Source organism: Oncorhynchus masou, chromosome 15 (assembly GCF_036934945.1).
Source record: "Oncorhynchus masou masou isolate Uvic2021 chromosome 15, UVic_Omas_1.1, whole genome shotgun sequence".
Taxonomy (NCBI): domain Eukaryota; kingdom Metazoa; phylum Chordata; class Actinopteri; order Salmoniformes; family Salmonidae; genus Oncorhynchus; species Oncorhynchus masou.
In genome coordinates, this window is record NC_088226.1 from 46,252,217 (window position 1) to 46,273,813 (window position 21,597).

At 42.7% G+C, this 21,597-nt stretch overlaps 1 protein-coding gene across 7 annotated transcripts in view; it reads left to right on the forward strand.

The window, feature by feature from the left end:
* Window positions 1–21,597, forward strand: part of LOC135556325 (palladin-like) — a 121,272-nt gene that overhangs the window by 29,157 nt on the left and 70,518 nt on the right. Inside the window, exon 1 of one of the 7 annotated variants that reach the window (XM_064989438.1) lies at window positions 7,611–7,808. The exons of the other annotated variants lie outside the window; for them this stretch is intronic. The gene's annotated coding sequence lies outside the window, so the exon portion shown is untranslated. Of the gene's footprint in view, window positions 1–7,610; window positions 7,809–21,597 lie in introns of those variants that run through there. 7 annotated transcript variants of the gene reach the window in all.

Consider the following 21,597-nt stretch of genomic DNA (forward strand, 5'->3'; position numbering starts at 1 on the left):
GGTCCCAGGCTCCCAATGACTGTCATGATTATTTATTTCCAAGTTCATGGCAATTTCCTCTTCAGTGCCTGATAGAGCAGACCCAGAAGGTGTAGGCGGTCCATTTACTTTGTGCGGTGAAAATCATGTGATCCCAATAGCAAGCAATACAATCCAAGGGTTGGCTGGACTGCAGGCCGAATGCCCGGAGCTGCTGATGGCAGAGCAGTAGGTAACTGAACAAGAGCTTGTTTGAACAATATAATATATATTGAAACAGTCAAATGTTTTACCAATCATAAGTGGGGTACTGCCCCTAACACCCTAATGGACGGGCCACCAATGTCGCCTGGTGATGTCACGAGGTGAGAGGCCGAAACTCCATCCCACCAAATCTGGCAAAAAAGTCTTCAAACAGCTCTTACACTAAAAGGGCATTATCATAATTTTCACAATTTCACATTATTATTCCACCTCATGATGTGGAAAAATATATACAGTTGAAGTCGGAAGTTTACATACACTTAAGTTGGAGTCATTAAAGCTCGTTTTTCAACCACTCCACAAATTTCTTGTTAACAAACTATAGTTTTGGCAAGTCGGTTAGGACAGCTACTTTGTGCATGACACAAGTAATTTTTCCAACAATTGTTTACAGACAGATTATTTAATTTATAATTCACTGTATCACAATTCCAGTGGGTCAGAAGTTTACATACACTAAGTTGACTGTGCCTTTAAACAGCTTGGAAAATTCTAGAAAATCATGTCATGGCTTTAGAAGCTTCTGATAGGCTAATTGACATCATTTGAGCCAATTGGAGGTGTATCTGTGGATGTATTTCAAGGCCTACCTTCAAACTCGGTGCCTATTTGCTTGACATCATGTGAAAATCAAAAGAAATCAGCCAAGACCTCAGAAAAAAAATGTAGACCTCCACAAGTCTGGTTCATCCTTGGGAGCAATTTCCAAATGCCTCAGGGTACCACGTTCACCTGAACAAACAATAGTACGCAAGCATAAACACCATGGGACCACGCAGCCTTCATACCGCTCAGGAAGGAGACGCTTCTGTCTCCTAGAGATGAATGTACTTTGGTGCGAAAAGTGCAAATCAATCCCAGAACAACAGCAAAGGACCTTGTGAAGATGCTGGAGGAAACAGGTAGAAAAGTATCTATATCCACAGTAAAACAAGTCCTATATCAGCTCAGCAAGGAAGAAGCCACTTCTTTTAAACCACCATTAAAAAGCCAGACTACGTTTTGCAACTGCACATAGGGACAAAGATTGTACTTTTTGGAGAAATGTCCTCTGGTCTGATGAAACAAAAATAGAACTGTTTGACCGTAATGACCATCGTTATGTTTGGAGGAAAAAGGGGGAGACTTGCATGCCGAAGAACACTATCCCAACCGTGAAGCACGGGGGGTGGCAGCATCATGTTGTGGGTGTGCTATGCTGCAGGAGGGACTGGTGCACTTCACAGAATAGATGGCATCATGAGGAAGGAAAATTCTGTGGATATATTGAAGCAACATCTCAAGACATCAGTCAGGAAGTTCAAGCTTGGTTGCAAATTGGTCTTCCAAATGGACAATGACCCCAGGCATGCTTCCAAAGTTGTGGCAAAATGGCTTAAGGACAACAAAGTCAAGGTATTGGAGTGGCCATCACAAAGCCCTGACCTCAATCCTATGGAAGATTTGTGGGCAGAAGTTGAAAAAGCGTGTGCGAGCAAGGAGACATACAAACCTGACTCAGTTACAGTTCTGTCAGGAGGAATAGGCCACATTTCACCCAACTTATTGTGGGAAGCTTGTGGAAGGCTACCCGAAATGTTTAACCCAAGTTAAACAATTTAAAGGCCATGCTACCAAATACTAATTGAGTGTATGTAATCTTCTGACCCACTGGGAATGTGATGAGAGAAATAAAAGATGAAATTAATCATTCTCTCTACTATTATTCTGACATTTCACATTCTTAAAATAATGTGGGGATCCTAACTGACCTAAAACAGGGCATTTTTACTAGGATTAAATGTCAGGAATTGTGAAAAACTGAGTTTAAATGTATTTGGCTAAGGTGTATGTAAACTTCCGACTTCAACTGTATATTTAAAACACAGGAATATCACATTTTCTATTGCTCTGGGCCTTTAAATAAAGGTTAAATAAATTTAAAAAATGCTGCCTGTTTCCTGAGACAATGTTTTGTTGAAGGACTTATTCTTTATAGAGAGAAAAAAGGGCACATGAGAGAGAGAACACTGTAGGCTGATTCGCATCATGCTGAGGCAAAGGATTAAAGCAGACACCCAGTCCTCATTTTTCTTTATTTTCCTGCATAGTCACCTGTTCAAGTGGGATAAGGAAGGCTTTTTGGGATTTTTAAGTCTGTCAGTCGAGCACCTTATTTCCTTTTTTGTTCAAGCTGGGCTGAAGCCCATTTAGGTATGCTGTCTTTCTGCCAGAGATTTGGGGTTTAAGTGTCTCCATATAATGCTGAAGTTCACCTGACATGCTCACCATTACTGCTCCAATGCCTGGGTGTTTTAAACCTGTGACTGAATGGTCTTTGTCCCCATTCTCCTGGATTCCTGTATGTCCTTACAGAGGTGATCTATCAAAAACTATATGCCACCACTATCAGGAAGCAGAGAAGGTTGGGCTATGGGTGCAGATGTGTGTGTGTGCGTGCGTGCGCTTGTGTGTGTGTTGTCATGACGTTGGCCTGGGGGTGGGGGGTAGGTTTATGAGTCATAAATACCTATTCCCCCCTGTTTCCTCTCTACCCTACTGATGTTACATTTGCAAACCCCTTGGTTAACATAGAAATTCTGGGAACATCAGAAGGTGGAAGGAAATTAACTATATTCTGGTAATCCGACCAATTGAACATATGTGGTGGTACTTAATGAATATGATGTCAGTTCGGTTATCATCTGAGACATTCTCATCAATGATAAGATTACATAAACTCTACAGTGGAAAGTCTACACATCAGAGTTATCGGATTCACATGGAATTGTTGTTCAATTTAAATGTTTGAATATGAAATAATTCGTGATGGGATGAAATGTGATTTTAGCTTCTAAAATATGAGGATTGGGTTTTCATAAGTTTAGGGCTCTGCTCAATCAGTGGCCCACCCCTGTGAAGAGTCATGGGTTATAAAACTTTTCAGACACACCCTTCTCGCTCCACTATACAAAGCCTTGATGACAATATAACCTCCTGTTCCGAGGATGTGAGGACGACGTTCCGATGTCAGAATGGTTAAGATAATAAGTACAGAACGAAGCCAACATCAGCGTGAGCTTTGGTTGGGAATGGTATGAACTTTGAACTCTTATTCACTACAGAAGTGATACCTCCTAGCCATTGAGTTAGCAACAGCAGCTGCAAACGAGGGTTAGGAAGGAACAGACCGAGTATCCTGTCTATCACACAATGACGTTACTACAACGGATGCAATTGACCACCAGAGACATTCTTCAAAGGACTCGGTTTGGCAACACGGTCTTCCATCTACCACCAACCTACTGAAGCGCAGCTCAGAGTAAATATTTATTGTATATTCCTTTTCCAAATGGGCGGTAATTTAGAATGCATAAGATACTGTATTTACGACAGCACAGCTTCGCTCTTTGTTCCTCAGTCGTCCCACTCTTTCACTCAAACCCAGACCCTTTTCTTTTGTGTAACAAGCTGTCATATCTGTTCCGCCCGCTGGGGACGTTTTCCTTTATGACGTAATTTGTAATCAAGTTATGATTAGTTATGTGTATGTGTAATTCTGTATGATTAGTTAGGTATTTAGTAAATAAATCATTTGTAATGGTTGTCTGACGAGGAGGAGTAGTAGGAAGGATGCGCAGCGTGGTAAGCATTCATGATATTTATTATAACTCAGAACACTAAAGAATAAAACAACAACGAGAACGAAATTAAACTGAAACAGTTCTGTCTGGTGCAGACAGAAAACAGAAAATATAATCACCCACCCCAACTCACACCCTGACCATACTAAAACAAAGACATAACAAAAGAACTAAGGTCAGAACGTGACATAATTAAACCCAATTTTGTATTGCTGATTCAACTTGTGTGCCAGGGTTCGTGAAGATAACCAAGAATTTACAACTTTCAGATGAGACTGAATTAATATTGACTGCTATTGATGTCAAATATTACTAGGTCTTTAAGAGTTTATTCGGAAGATAACAGCTCTATAAATATTATTTTGTGGTGCTCAATCAGGTAATATTAATTACAGAGAAATTATTTTATAGAATAGCATGTCATATCACTTAATCTGGCATAGCCAAAGACACGACAGTGTGTTTGGGGAGGTTTTTGCTGTCATTGGCTTCAGATGGCCCTAAGTGTCTGTGACTTCCTCCTTGTTAAAAGTCTACCCCACTCTTCTCTAACAGACAGTAGTCAAATGAGATGTTTCATTGAGCCGGAAATATATTATGGGGTTGGAGGAATAAGACATTGAAAGGAATAACAGCAGACAGAGGTTAGGGGTCACAGTCATTGGTCTAAGGATAGTTCTAAAGCATGCGACCTGGTCATGGATCAGCTGTGGATGCTTAGAATACTCTTTGTTGCTGTGGTCCATGTACATATTTCAGCAGATATTACAGCCTGGTCTCATAGACTAGATATAACATAGTAAATGATATGTTACGTTTGGTATGGTTACATAAGACATATGTATGGTTACATAAGACAGGCAAAAACGTAGGGTGGCTGGTTGGGTTGGCTGGGGTGGATGGGTGGGCTGCGTGGTCCCATGGTGTTTATGCTTGCGTACTTTTTCACACAGGGGAATTGGGTGTTGCATAACTTTGTTAATTAAATCAATAAAGTAAGTGTATTTTTTTTGTTATTTGTAAACTCAGATTCCCTTTATCTAATTTTAGGTTTTGGTTGAAGATCTGCTAACAGTTAATGTCCAAATGTGCAAAAATAGAGAAAATCAGAAGGGGAAAAAACACTTTTTTGCATTGTACGTTTTGCCAATTCGTAACATATAATACAAATTGTAATTCATCATGTCATACAAAAATGGGTGATGGACATCCACAAATTAATAAATAGACATTAATAAACATCATACTAAACGGATGTCCTGGATTTAAGATGAAGTCTATCTCATGGTCTGAAAGCCTGTTATGAACTGTCCCTCTCTCTTATCTCTCTCTGGCCTGGCAGATGAAAACATACAGAAAGGATGTTTTATCAATCTCTCTCCATTTGAAATGCTGATTTCAAGCATTTTTAGACAACCCGTTGTTTGTTTCCCCTCAGCGGAAAACCCGGCATCTTTTCCTCTCCATGTTGAACTCATAAGAGTTTAGAGGTTTGAAAATGTTTAAACGAGTTCTCATAGATGTCTGTTTTGTTGTTTTTCATGTTGTAATTTATCCTCCTATTCAAGTGAACTTCATGAGTGGTCCTATTCTTATTTTGCTTTGGGAATGTGAAGGTTGTCATGGAAATGTTGACATGTACTGTATCCATTTTTTGTATGATGTCATGTGACCTTGACATGGCCCTTTTTAAACAGTGAAATAGTCTACTCCGTGTAAGTGGGTTTTGCGCACGAATGTATGTGGTTGTTAATGGGAGTTTCCATATTAAGTGGGTGTGTAATGTTATAATGCTTGGGTTGGACAGTGTGGATACTGTACTGTAAGTGTGTGTGCTCCATATGGAAATGAGAGCTAATAGGGAGGAGGCCCTTCATGCTCTGTCAGTTGACTAACATCTTGGAGCTCTCAGCCAGAACCGTCTCTTCCAGATCCTAACTATCTCTCTTCCTGAACCAAGCCTCCCTGAACACTGTGTTATAGCCCTAATGAATACAGAGGGGGCAGGCCAGCTTTTATACAGACCAGAGAGCACTCAGCAACAGCAGGCCTGAAGTTAACCTACTGTGGGCCAGCCTGGTATTAGTAATGTGAACATCTTGAATCAGTAAAACTCATCGTCTCATTAACCTGTGTTTTATGGTTACTTAAGCCGGAGGATACACACATAGTTCTTTTCATGTCTTTTTCACAGTAGTGTAGCTCCAATGGAATGGCTATGAAACCAACCCCTTTTATTGGGTAGCTAGAATTAACAAACTGTGAGAGAGCAGCATGACCCAGCCCATCATCGGTTTGTGTATTCATCTTCGTCGGCCTGTGCACACGCCACACACACACACACACACACACACACACACACACACACACACACACACACACACACACACACACACACACACACACACACACACACACACACACACACACACACACACACACACACACACACACACACACACACACACACACTGTCTCTGGTATGAACCCCTCCTAGCAACAACTACCACAAATAATTCCATCTGCTGCTGCTTCCCAGTGGCAGAGCCTCCACTGACACACACAGACCAAAATATCACTGGGCAGTTCACCCAATGTTATAAACCCCAAAACCTGAACCCCATAGTGAGCATTTCACTGAGTGAAAAACTACACCCTTTCATGCTTCATTTAATGTTAGCCCCTGTTTCAGGCCTTGCCACAGTGCACTAGAGACACGTCAATCACTTTATTCACATTTCTAGCTCTACTGTATGTAAACTGTACAGTAAGCGTTTGGCGTGTGAGGTCTGCAGTCAGTCTTAGGGCAGTGTATGCTCTTTTTGCAGAGCATGATCAGGCAGGGTTTACAGCCATCTGTGCCATACTGACCAGGTGCTGCCCACTCTAAGTGGATCTATTTCCATACCGTCCTAACTAAGCTATTTTAGACCAGGCCAAAGTGGCCTATTTCAATTTGGCATGCAAGATAAAATGTCTGATGTCACAAAGCACTGTTATTTTTCATTTCTCATCATTATACCACACACAGAATTAAGCCCCTAAGGCCTTTTTTCCCTTAAAGTCATCTGGCTCTGTGTCAGACCCAGAACTGAGGGGTATTGTTGGACTTTAAGATGACCAGTAGACTGTGACCCGGCCTGCTAAACTGACAGAATACAGACTGCATAGCACAGCTTTGTTTCAGTATGGGGGAAAACGTGACAATGAAGCTGCTAGGATAACATTTAGCGCCACAAGCAGAATGGCATCTGAAACATACAAATACTACTGCCACTGATGTTTCAACCCACCTGGATATGATTTTCATCAGGATGTACAGTACAGTACCAGGACCATCCTTATTTAGTCTCCTGCGTTGCCATGTTATTGACCCAGACAGAGTAATTGGGATGAAGTAGAGTTGGGGGGTTTAACCCCCAGTGTGTCTCAGCCTCGGGGACTCTGGACAGGATGTCAGCACCACTCTTTCGCCCTTCCTCCATGGGTTCCTGGTCCAGCCACAGTGGACTCCAAAATGGGATCGATGTGTTATTTACTGATACTGACAGCAAGCGGGGGGGGGGGGAGCGAGACACAGAGATTGAAGGAGAGTTCAACTGAAGTCATGCCAAGAGATCAGAGTCCGACTCACGTCTCACAACAATCTTGGTTGGTTTTAAAAATCGGACTGTCTCTCTCTCCTTCTGTCTCTCTCCACTTTCTGCTGCTCCCTCCCACTTTGCTCTCTCTGTGCCCTCTGTGTGTGTTTCAGTGCTACTTAGTGGCAAAGTGTGTGTGTGTGTGTGTGTCAGTGTTTTTGACAGTGGCTTAGTGATAGTCACTGTCTCAGAAGTTGAGACTTTATTTAAATCTTCAATTACTTCACTTCACTTTAAGATAAAGGAAATTATAGGTGACATCATTCTTATATTCAATAACTTGGGCAGCACATCAGCACAGGTAAGAAACTCTGAACTTTGAACCCTGTTGTTGTTAATGTAGCCTAAGTTTCTTAGTTTTAAGTTGACTTACTTGTTCATGTCATTGTTTGGTGAATCTGTCATATTTTATCAACTCATCTGCTTGTGTGGTTGTTATACAAATATTGGCAATTAATTTGGGTCTGGAATGAATGAATTTCTCAGAATATTTCAGGGCAAGACATTATTAGTCATATCAAGTAAAGTTGTGGTTCTGGTGGAGAAATTATAATGAAGTATTTGGTTACATGCTGTACATTTGTGGTATTTGATGGAAGGTTTTACTGGGTTTTGATGCTGAACATGATTTTGTTCAGTGTTGGGTCACTCATTAACCAAAAAAAGCTAAGCCTGTTTGTATTTCATCACCTCGGGGTACCCCTTGCCTCTCACACTGTTTTCCTACCCTTGTGAGGCTCTTGATAGTCCGTGATTTTCCATTGGACTGTGTCATCTTATTTTGATGTCGTAGTTTATTTGGGAAAGCTGATTTGAGCATGGCTGATATCTACTGTAAATATTTATTGATTCGTCTTGCACTTATTTAAATGATAACAGACACCCATGAAATATGTAAGGTGGAACTTTACTCTGTAGGGTAAGGAAAACGTGTGTGTGTGCAACCCAGTATCACAGATTATTGTGAAATAGACAAGAATTGCTTATTGGATTTTTGTTTTGTATGGTGCTGCCCACTCTAAGTGCAGTACACAATTTTGTATAGGGGAATGTGGGGTAAGTTGAGCCAAAGGGCTAAGTTGAGCCATCTGTGTTTCTAAGAAAACATACGCAAAATGTATTATCTGACCAAATATTTAGGAAGAGGTCGTCATTTCATGGAGTCTGTGAATGAAGGAACTACATGAAAAAAGTGGTAAGAAAGTCACGTCCAAAAAACAGATTTTCACTAAAGTCAAATGAATTTATTCTGTTAGAGGTTTCATGAAGCATGTATCTAAACCAAAGTAAATCATTTTAAGATTGTTCTATACGTCAGTTGGGTTCTTTATAAGCTTCAATATGAGGTTCTAAATCTAGCACGAAAGTGCATCCTTGTAGCTACGTGGGCTCATATAGTCAGAATGTTTGCCTTGGGGTAAGTTGAGACAATGGTCATGGGGTGAATTAAGCCAATGGCCATGGGGTAAGTTGAGACAATGGTCATGGGGTAAGTTAAGCCAATGGTCATGGGGTAAGTTAAGCCAATGGTCATGGGGTAAGTTAAGCCAATGGTCATGGGGTAAGTTAAGCCAATGGCCATGGGGTAAGTTAAGCCAATGGCCATGGGGTAAGTTAAGCCAATGCCCATGGGGTAAGTTAAGCCAATGGCCATGGGGTAAGTTAAGCCAATGCCCATGGGGTAAGTTAAGCCAATGGCCATGGGGTAAGTTAAGCCAATGGCCATGGGGTAAGTTAAGCCAATAGTTGATCCAAAGGCAAGTTGAGCAAATTCAAATGTTTTCTTCTCAGGCGTAATGCAAGGGAATATCGTTGGGATATGAGGTAACAACAGGGCCTGGTCTATGTCAAAAGTACAAAGTGTTTGTTAGGTGTTAAGCCTTTGTTAAAATATGCTTAAAATGATTAAATTTAAAAAAAAAAGTGGTCGTGATTGTTGTGAATTGTGTTTGGGAAATAAAAATAGATATGGTTTTAAAAAGGTAGTGGTACAATTTAATTCAGTACAGACATTTGTAGGCGGCACAACTTACTACATGCCTGTAGGTAAGTTGTGCCAAGAGACGGCTTTTTTGACAAGCTATGTTTTCAGAACTGTAATGTTTACATGATTTCTGATTATGTCCAGGGATACACAACGTCCTGAAATATATGTGTATATATATATATTTATTAGAAAGAATACTATATTTCCCTTGACGGAGTGATGCTGAATGTAAAAATGGATAAACGTATCCCACTCTTCCCTACAGTGCATTTCAATTACAGATAAAGACAGTAGGTTACTTAAGACAGAAACGATAGGAGGGAGGATGGGTGGTTAATGTATAATGCGACCGTCTAGCAGCCCAAACATTGCGTGTTCAAATCACATCATGGACAACTAATTAGCAACTTTGCAACTACTTACTACCTTTTAACTACTTTCAACTACTTAGCTTGCATGTTAGCTAACCCTAACCTTGCCCCCTTAAAGTCCTTAGCTAGCATGTTACCTAACCCCTAAAACTAGCCTTAACCCCTAACCCCTAACCCCTAGCCTAGCTAACGTTAGCTACCTAGCTACCTTAGCTAACATTAACCACCTCGCTAACTTAGCTAATGTTAGAAACAACTAATTGGAATTTGTGTAATGTACACAAATGCATTATGAACAATGAAAATTGTGAAATACACACAAAATGTGTTGTGAAGAAAACCATGAAATACAAAAGAAACTGTCAAGAATTTTAACTATATGTACTTTGTGTCTATTTCATAATAAGCTGTGATAGTGTATCTGTGTGTGTGAATGTGTGTATGTGGGGGGGGGGGGGGTGTGTGTGTGCTCATGTATGTGAGTTTGTGTGCGTGTGTGCATTCGTGTGTGTGTGTGTGTGTGTGTGTGCATAAATATTAATCACTTACAGCTCAACTGCTGCACATGCATCTTTCACTGTCTCCGTGGAGCTTCTCTCTCTCTCTCTCTCTCTCTCTCTCTCTCTCTCTCTCGATCTACTCCAACTGTCCTCTGTTCAGAATAGTCGCCCTGAACCCTGGCCCATTACCCATAACCCTGCCTGATATAAATGGCTACCCAAGCATCAAATTGCACTTTCCACAAATTTAGTTAGATGGGTTTGTGTACAGCCAAAATCATACCACGCACACACACACAAACACACACATACACACACACACACACACACACACACACACACACACACACAAACACACCTGGAGGGACTGTGGCATGAACATAAACATTGATTCGTCATGGCCTCATCTAACCCGAGCTTCACAATATCTGATGCCAACTAAGACTTTCCATATTTCCTGGTGACATTATTCCTCCCCCAGAGAGAGAAAGCAGACAGAGAAATAGGATCTTAAACAGGGTTTTCTGTGCTGCTGTCAGCACTTCTGCCAGTGCCGTGCCCAGATCATACACATATGGTCAAGATTAGTCTGTAAACCATTTGCCCTTTTTTTCGAATCCGTTTTCAGATGAACTTGTTATGATTCTGAGTATATCCATATGGAATAATGATGCCTGTGTCATTTGCCAAGAAATGAATTGATGAAATAAGTGCGTTATGTTGTTGGGTGCGTAGGGAGCTGTGATAGGGAGAGATTATTTCCCCATAAAGTGATGAGACCCGGCCTTATGCGTACACAATCTTCCAAAGCCTTCATGTGTCATCGTGCTTTTAGATCGATTCACAGAGATGTCTGCACAAGCTCTTCAAACCTCCCAAGAGACCTAGAGTTTGCATGACATTTCACGGTCAGGTGACCATTTATGGATTAAGTGAGGAGATTGATACTGCTCCTCATTTGGTGTATGTGCATTAGTGAAAGAGTTTACTTATGTCTGTGAGTGTGGGTGGGTCTGGGAGTGTGGATGTATTTGTGTGTTTGGAGAGTTTGCATGACACTGACACAAAAAAACTATCTGGCTCTAGAGCTTGTACTTGTACAGACTGTGGTCTCTGCTTGTATTTGAAACTCTCCCAAGGGCATTATTGAATACTTTTTATATAAAAAATTGACAAAAATTCACTGGAGAACCATTTTATTTCAACTTTATTGTGCAGTTTGTAATGATCAATAAAGACTTAAGTGCTGCTTCAGTCCAGTTGCACTTTGCTTGAATCCTGTGGTCAGTACAGTACAAGTCTCTCACTGTTGCCGCTTGCTATAGACCTCCCTCTGCCCCAGCTGTGCCCTTGATACCATGTGTGAATTGATTGCCCTCCATCTATCTTCTGAGCTCGTGCTACTAGGTGACCTAAACTGGGACATGCTTAACACCCCGGCCATCCTACAATCCAAGCTTGATGCCCTCAATCTCACAAATTATCAATAGTCAGGCACAACTCCAAATCCGTAAACACGGGCACCCTCATAGATGTCATCCTAAATAACTCACCCTCCAAATACACCTCTGCTGTTTTCAATCAAGATCTCAGCGATCACTGCCTCATTGCCTGCATCCGTAATGGGTCAGTGGTCAAACGGCCTCCACTCATCACTGTCAAACGCTCCCTGAAACACTTCTGCGAGCAGGCCTTTCTCATCGACCTGGCCGGGGTATCCTGGAGTGACATTGACCTCATCCCATCAGTAGATGATGCCTGGCTATTCTTTAAAAGGGCCTTCCTCACCATCTTAAATAAGCATGCCCCTCAAAAAATGTAGAACTAGGAATAGATATAGTCCTTGGTTCACTCCAGACCTGTCTGCCCCTGACCAGCACAAAAACATCCTGTGGCGTTCTGCATTAGCATCGAATAGGCCCCGTGATATGCAACTTTTCAGGGAAGTTATGAACAAATATACACAGGCAGTTAGGAAAGATAAGGCTAGCTTTTTCAAACAAAAATTTGCATCCTATAGCTCTAACTCAAAAAAGTTCTGGGACACTGTAAAGTCCATGGAGAATAAGAGCACCTCCTCCCAGCTGCCCACTGCACTGAGGCAAGGAAACACTGTCACCACCGATAAATCCATTATAATTAATAATTTCAATAAGCATTTCTCTACGGCTGGCCATGCTTTCCACCTGGCTACCCCTACCCCGGTCAACTGCCCAGCAACCCACCAAAGCACCCACCATTTCTCCTTTACCCAAATCCAGACAACTGATGTTCTGAAAGAGCTGAAAATCTGGACCCCTACAAGTCAGCCGGGCTAGACAAGCTGGTCCCACTCTTTCTAAAATGATCTGCCGAAATTGTTGCAACTCCTATTACTAGCCTGTTCAACCTCTCTTTCTTATCGTCCGAGATTCCCAAAGATTGGAAAGCTGCCACGGTCATCCCCCTCTTCAAAGGGGGTGACACTCTAGACCCAAACTGCTACAGACCGATATTAATCCTACCCTGTCTTTCTAAGGTCTTCGAAAGCCAAGTTAACAAACAGATTACCGACCATTTCTAATCTCACCGTACCTTCTCCGCTATGCAATCTGGTTTCAGAGCTGGTCATGGGTGCACCTCAGCCACGCTCAAGGTCCTAAACGACATCATAACCGCCATCGATAAGAGACATTACTGTGCAGCCGTTTTCATTGACCTGGCCAAGGCTTTCGACTCTGTCAATCACTACATTCTTATTGGCAGACTCGACAGCCTTGGTTTCTCAAATGACTGCCTGGCCTGGTTTACCAACTACTTCTCTGATAGAGTTCAGTGTGTCAAATCGGAGGGCCTGTTGTCCGGACCTCTGGCTGCCTCTATGGGGGTGCCACAGGGTTCAATTCACGGGCCGACTCTCTTCTCTGTATACATCAATGATGTTGCTCTTGCTGCTGGTGATTCTCTGGTACACCTCTACGCAGACGACACCATTCTGTATACTTCTGGCCCGTCTTTGGATACTGTGTTAACAACCCTCCAGACGAGCTTCAATGCCATACAACTCTCCGTGCATGGCCTCCATGAAAACTAATGCATGCTATGCAACCGATCACTGCCCGCACCTGCTCGCATGTCCAGCATCACTTCTCTGGACAGCTCTGACTTAGAATACGTGGACAACTGCAAATACCTAGGTGTATGGTTAGACTGTAAACTCTCCTTCCAGACTCACATTAAGCATCTCCAATCCAAAACTAAGTCTAGAATTGGCTTCCTATATCGCAACAAAGCATCCTTCACTCATGCTGTCAAACATACCCTCATAAAACTGACCATCCTACCGATCCTCAAATTCAGTGATGTCATCTATAAAATAGCCTCCAACACTCTACTCAACAAACTGGATGCAGTCTATTACAGTGCCATCCGTTTTGTCACCAAAGCCCCATACACTACCCACCATTGCGACCTGTACGCTCTCGTTGGTTGGCCCTCGCTTCATACGCGTCGCCAAACCCACTGGCTACAGGTTATCTACAAGTCTCTGCTAGGTAAAGCCCCGCCTTATCTCAGCTCAGTGGTCAACATAGCAGCACCCACTCGTAGCACGCGCTCCAGCAGGAATTTCTCACTGGTCATCCCCAAAGCCAATTCCTCCTTTGGTTGTCTTTCCTTCCAGTTCTCTGCTGCCAATGACTGGAACAAACTGCAAAAATCTCTGAAACTGGAGACCCATATCTCCCTCACTAGCTTTAAGCACCAGCTGTCAGAGCAGCGCACAGATCACTGCACCTGTACATAGCCCATCTGTAAACAGCCCATCTATCTACCTACCTCATCCCCATACAGTATTTTTTTTATCTTGCTCCTTTGCACCCCAGTATCTCTACTTGCACATTCATCTTCTGCACATCTACCATTCCAGTGTTTAATTGCTATATTGTAATTACTTCGCCACCATGGCCTATTTATTGTCTTAACTCCCATATCTTACCTCATTTGCACTCACTGTATATAGACTTTTTGTTTTCTTTTGTTCTATTGTATTATTGACTATGTTTTATTTATTCCTTGTGTAACTCTGTGTTGTTGTATGTGTCGAATTGCTATGCTTTATGTTGGCCAGGTCGCAGTTGCAAATGAGAACTTGTTCTCAACTAGCCTACCTGGTTAAATAAAGGTGAAATAATATTATTTTTTTTAAGTACAGGAGAGATTGAGCATTAGAGGGAGAGATGACTAACATGCGTCCGCCATAGCGCGCACATTCATTTTGTTCACCCACACCAGAAGCGATCAGGACACGCAGGTTGAAATATCAGAACAAACAATTATATTCATTTGGGGCCAGGTCAAAAAGCATTAAACATTTATGGCAATTTTGCTAGCTAGCTTGCTGTTGCTAGCTAACTTGTCCTGGGATATAAACATTGGATTGTTATTTAACTGAAATGCACAAGGTTCTCAACTCTGACAATTAATCCACAGATAAAACGGTAAACCGCAATGATTGAATAACATGTATGTGTAAATGTATTTTACAATTCTCATGCACGCGGCGTGTCCGGTCTGGTCAGCATGTAAGAGACAGTGATGTATTTATGCCTTACATACTGTACGTGTATACTCTATCCTCATATACACTTTTGGGGAGTGGGTATGTGTGCTGGCATCTAACCCTATGTGCCTCTGTCCTGATGGAATCACACCCTCTCTCTTTCTCTGTCTCTCCCTCTGTCTTTCTCTCGGTCTGCTCTTTCCTTTTCTCTATTGGGTCTTGCGGTGAAACTGAGCTGCACTCTGTAAATCTTTCCATCAACTGCAGCAAATAACAACAGGATCAGATGAGGTGACTGTGGACCTAGGCACGCACCATGTACATGGTTTTGTCTCACCCTTTACAATGCTATGTTCATGTTCTGTCTTGTCATTTTGGCATTTTGGGCGGATCAGCCTGTGTGTTGGCACTGATGTATGGTGCAACAGATGGGTCGTTCCACCAATTCAGTGCCTTTTGAGAATTGTAACTTGGTCCAAAAAAGAGCACATGTTCAACTTCATAAAAAAATACATGTTTTCCCATCTCAACAGGTTAAATAAAAAAAGGACTATAGTAAGTGTCTATTATCAGGGTTAACCGTAACAGGGTTGACCGTAACAGGGTTGATTATTATCTTTAATCAGCCATAAATCCCTTTGTGACAGGGGGACGGGAAGCTCACCTGGTTTTACACTATGATTTGACTATTAGATGTTCAATGTTTACTTAGATTTTTTTTTAAATGAAGGTATATTTTCACCATTTTAAAACGAGAGTTCAGTGCACGTAACAGAGTTGACCTTAAAACGAGGGAAATGTTCAAATGAAATGTTAAAGCAACAAAATAACTAGGGCTGTACAATGATGGTGTTACGGTTTTCTTCTATCTCCTCCTCTGAAGAGGAGGTGTAGCAAGGATCGGACCAAAATGCGGCGTAGTTGGTGTTCATGTTCTTTAATAAAGGAAAACTCAAACATGAACATAATACAAAACAAACAACGTGAAAAACCGAACCAGCCTATGCTGGTGCAAACTAACACAGAGACAGGAACAGTCACCCACGAAACACTCAAAGAATATGGCTGCCTAAATATGGTTCCCAATCAGAGACAACGATAAACACCTGCCTCTGATTGAGAACCACTTCAGGTAACCATAGACTTTTCTAGAAAACCCCACTATACCACAATCCCAATACCTACAAAAAGCCCAAGACTAAACACACCACATAATAAACCCATGTCACACCCTGGCCTGACCAAAATAATAAAGAAAACACAAAATACTAAGACCAGGGCGTGACAGATGGTTATATGTTGGGGTTAGTGGGTTATACTCTTCCTCGAAGTTGCAGAGGGTGCACAGAGGGAAATGTCCAAATGCAGAAATGTGGTACTTTAGCTGTCTTTAGCTGTCTTAAAAATCTAATTGATTTAATTCTTCACGTGGTCTTTATTAAAGGCCACATTTAATATAACTGGATTTTAAAATTAAATATTGGTGCCCAATTTCTACTTAATATATCAAAGGGATGCAAAAGGAACTTATTTTGTGGAACGACCCACATATTCAAAGGACCAAATAGCCAGATTTTAAGATCGCTACATTTCTATCATGCCTCAATGAGCGACATTCACAATAACCAGCTCCCCTACTCCCCACTCCCTCTGAGAAATACTCTGTTGGATACTGTACAGAACTTTGCTCACCTCAGATTTCTTTGTAAAGCTGGTAGGATCAGCTGTTCTGACGGATGGAGGGTTGTAGTCGAGGCTCTAATGAAGGTCTAGTCAACGTGTGCTTGGGGGAGGGTTGGGGGATGTCTGGATGTCCTCTGGCTTGGTGCCTAGGGGTGGGAGAGGAAAGGAGAGGCCATGGCTAAAACACTCAGGTAGTTGCTCCTAGAAACACACCCGGCCATTGTGTGTGTGTGTGTGTGTTTCATAATGTTATTGTACAGGGTGTGTAAGAGGAAGAGGGTGGTGAAGGTGAAGGGTGTGGAATTTAAGAAATTCTTATTGAATGGCTATCATTCAGATCGTTCAAGGTCATTAATGCACCGTGGCTGCGTCCTGCTCTCACACCCACACCTACATCCTGACCTACTGAAGGCCCACTTCCTCCTGTTCTCTGTCTGAGGGTTGCATTACCCACCACTGCTAGGCCACATCTGGACCAGCCAGCCCAGCCTAGTGCTGCTCCATCGGGAACAGTGAGAACAGTTGTGTTGTCCTAGGTCTCTCGTTCTATAGTGTTGTTGTGTCTCTCTTGTCGTGGTGTGTGTCTGGACCTATGTTTTTTGTGCCCCCCGCAGGGGGCCTTTTGCTAGGACATCATTGTAAATAAAAAATGTGATCTTAATTGACTTGCCTAGTTAAATAAAAGTTGAATTTTAAAAAAAAGTAAAAACAGTGAAGACAGTAAGAGGGAACAGTGAGAACAGTGAGAACAGTAAGAGGGAACAGTGAGAACAGTGAGAGGATACAGTGAGAACAGTGAGAGCAGTAAGAGGGAACAGTGAGAGCAGTAAGAGGGAACAGTGAGAACAGTAAGAGGAAACAGTGAGAACAGTAAGAGGCAACAGTGAGAACAGTAAGAGGAAACAGTAAGAGGCAACAGTGAGAACAGTAAGAGGGAACAGTGAGAACAGTAAGAGGAAACAGTAAGAGGCAACAGTGAGAACAGTAAGAGGATACAGTGAGAACAGTGAGAGCAGTAAGAGGGAACAGTGAGAACAGCAAGAGGGAACAGTGAGTACAGTAAGAGGGAACAGTGAGAACAGTGAGAGCAGCAAGAGGGAACAGTGAGAACAGTAAGAGGAAACAGTGAAAACAGTAAGAGGGAACAGTGAGAACAGTAAGAGGGAACAGTGAGAGCAGTAAGAGGGAACAGTGAGAACAATAAGAGGAAACAGTAAGAAAAGTAAGAGGCAACAGTGAGAACAGTAAGAGGAAACAGTGAGAACAGTAATAGGGAACAGTAAGAACAGTAATAGGGAACAGTGAGACCAGCGAGAGGGAACAGTTTACCAGCGAGAGGGAACAGTGAGAACAGTGAAAGGGAACAGTGAGATCAGTGAGAGGCAACAGCAAGAACAGTAAGAGGGAACAGTGAGAACAGTAAGAGGGAACAGTGAGACCAGTGAGAACAGTGAGAGGGAACAGTGAGACCAGTAAGAGGGAACAGTGAGAACAGTAAGAGGAAACAGTGAGAACAGTGAGAACAGTAAGGTAAGAGGAAACAGTGAGAACAGTAATAGGGAACAGTGAGAACAGTAAGAGGGAACAGTAATATGGAACAGTGAGACCAGCGAGAGGGAACAGTGAGAACAGTGAGAGGGAACAGTGAGACCAGTGAGAGAGAACAGCGAGAACAGTAAGAGGGAACAGTGAGAACAGTAAGAGGGAACAGTGAGATCAGGAAGAGGGAACAGTGAGAACAGTGAGAACAGTAAGAGTGAACAGTGAGAACAGTGAGAACATTAAGAGGGTACAGTAAGAGGCAACAGTGAGAACAGTAAGAGGATACAGTGAGAACAGTGAGAACAGCAAGACGGAACAGTGAGAACAGTAAGAGGAAACAGTGAGAACAGTAATAGGGAACAGTGAGAACAGTAATAGGGAACAGTGAGAACAGTAATAGGGAACAGTGAGAACAGTAATAGGGAACAGTGAGACCAGCGAGAGGGAACAGTGAGAACAGTGAGAGGGAACAGTGAGACCAGTGAGAGGCAACAGTGAGAACAGTAAGAGGGAACAGTGAGACCAGTGAGAACAGTAAGAGGGAACAGTGAAAACAGTAAGAGGGAACAGTGAGAAGAGTAAGAGGGGACAGTGAGAGCAGTAAGAGGGAACAGTGAGAACAGTAAGAGAGAACAGTGAGAACAGTAAGAGGGAACAGTGAGAACAGTGAGAACAGTAAGAGGGAACAGTGAGAACAGTAAGAGGAAACAGTAAGAGGCAACAGTGAGACCAGTCAGAGGATACAGTGAGAACAGTCAGAGGATACAGTGAGAACAGTAAGAGGGAACAGTGTGAACAGTAAGAGGAAACAGTGAGAACAGTAAGAGGCAACAGTGAGAACAGTAAGAGGAAACAGTGAGAACAGTAATAGGGACCAGTGAGACCAGCGAGAGGGAACAGTGAGACCAGCGAGAGGGAACAGTGAGAACAGTGAGAGGGAACAGTGAGATCAGTGAGAGGCAACAGCAAGAACAGTAAGAGGGAACAGTGAGAACAGTAAGAGGGAACAGTGAGAACAGTAAGAGGGAACAGTGAGAACGGTAAGAGGGAACAGTGAGAACAGTGAGAACAATAAGAGGAAACAGTGAGACCAGTGAGAACAGTGAGAGGGAACAGTGAGACCAGTAAGAGGGAACAGTGAGAACAGTAAGAGGGAACAGTGAGAACAGTGAGAACAGTAAGAGGAAACAGTGAGAACAGTAATAGGGAACAGTGAGAACAGTAATAGGGAACAGTGAGACCAGCGAGAGGGAACAGTGAGAACAGTGAGAGGGAACAGTGAGACCAGTGAGAGAAAACAGCGAGAACAGTAAGAGAGAACAGTGTTAACAGTAAGAGGGAACAATGAGACCAGTAAGAGGGAACAGTGAGAACAGTGAGAACAGTAAGAGGGAACAGTGAGAACAGTAAGAGGGAACAGTGAGAACAGTAAGAGGGAACAGTAAGAGGCAACAGTGAGAACAGTAAGAGGATACAGTGAGAACAGTGAGAGCAGTAAGAGGGAACAGTGAGAACAGTAAGAGGAAACAGTGAAAACAGTAAGAGGGAACCATGAGAACAGTAATAGGGAACAGTGAGACCAGCGAGAGGGAACAGTGAGAACAGTGAGAGGGAACAGTGAGACCAGTAAGAGGCAACAGCGAGAACAGTAAGAGGGAACAGTGAGACCAGTGAGAACAGTAAGAGGGAACAGTGAGAACAGTAGGAGGGAACAGTGAGAACAGTAAGAGGGAACAGTGAGAGCAGTAAGAGGGAACAGTGAGAACAGTAAGAGAGAACAGTGAGAACAGTGAGAGGAAACAGTGAGAACAGTGAGAGGGAACAGTGAGACCAGTGAGAGGCAACAGCGAGAACAGTAAGAGGCAACAGCGAGAACAGTAAGAGGATACTGTGAGACCAGTGAGACCAGTGAGAGGGAACAGTGAGAACAGTAAGAGGGAACAGTAAGAGGCAACAGTGAGAACAGTAAGAGGATACTGTGAGACCAGTGAGAGGGAACAGTGACAACAGTAAGAGGGAACAGTAAGAGGCAACAGTGAGAACAGTAAGAGGATACTGTGAGACCAGTGAGACCAGTGAGAGGGAACAGTGAGAACAGTAAGAGGGAACAGTAAGAGGCAACAGTGAGAACAGTAAGAGGATACTGTGAGACCAGTGAGACCAGTGAGAGGAAACAGTGAGAACAGTAAGAGGAAACAGTGAAAACAGTAAGAGGGAACCATGAGAGCAGTAAGAGGGAACAGCGAGAACAGTAAGAAGAAACAGTGAGAACAGTGAGAACAGTAAGAGGCAACAGTTAGAACAGTAAGAGGAAACAGTAGAACAGTAATAGGGAACAGTGAGAACAGTAATAGGGAACAGTGAGACCAGCGAGAGGGAACAGTGAGAACAGTGAGAGGGAACAGTGAGACCAGTGAGAGGCAACAGCGAGAACAGTAAGAGGGAACAGTGAGAACAGTAAGAAGGAACAGTGAGAACAGTAAGAGGGAACAGTGAGAACAGTAAGAGGGAACAGTGAGAACAGTAAGAGGCAACAGTGAGAAGAGTAAGAGGATACAGTGAGAACAGTAAGAGGGAACAGTGAGAACAGTAAGACGGAACAGTGATAACAGTAAGAGGGAACAGTGAGAACAGTAAGAGGGAACAGTGAGAACAGTAAGAGGATACAGTGAGAACAGTCAGAGGGAACAGTGAGAACAGTAAGAGGGAACAGTGAGAACAGTAAGAGGCAACAGTGAGAAGAGTAAGAGGATACAGTGAGAACAGTCAGAGGGAACAGTGAGAACAGTAAGACGGAACAGTGATAACAGTAAGAGGCAACAGTGAGAACAGTAAGAGGATACAGTGAGAACAGTAAGAGGGAACAGTGAGAACAGTAAGACGGAACAGTGATAACAGTAAGAGGGAACAGTGAGAACAGTAAGACGGAACAGTGATAACAGTAAGAGGGAACAGTGAGAACAGTAAGAGGGAACAGTGAGAACAGTAAGAGGAAACAGTAAGAGGCAACAGTGAGAACAGTAAGAGGATACAGTGAGAACAGTAAGAGGGAACAGTGAGAACAGTAAGAGTAAACAGTGAGAACAGTAAGAGGAAACAGTGAGAACAGTAATAGGGAACAGTGAGAACAGTAATAGGGAACAGTGAGACCAGCGAGAGGGAACAGTGACACCAGTGAGAGGCAACAGTGAGAACAGTAAGAGGGAACAGTGAGAACAGTGAGAGGGAACAGTGAGAACAGTAAGAGGGAACAGTGAGAACAGTAAGAGGGAACAGTGAGACCAGTGAGAGGGAACACTGAGACCAGTGAGAGGGAACAGTGAGACCAGTGAGAGGGAACAGTGAGACCAGTGAGAAGGAACAGTGAGAAAAGTAAGAGGGAACAGTGAGAAAAGTGAGAGGGAACAGTGAGAAAAGTAAGAGGGAACAGTGAGAAAAGTAAGAGGGAACAGTGAGACCAGTAATAG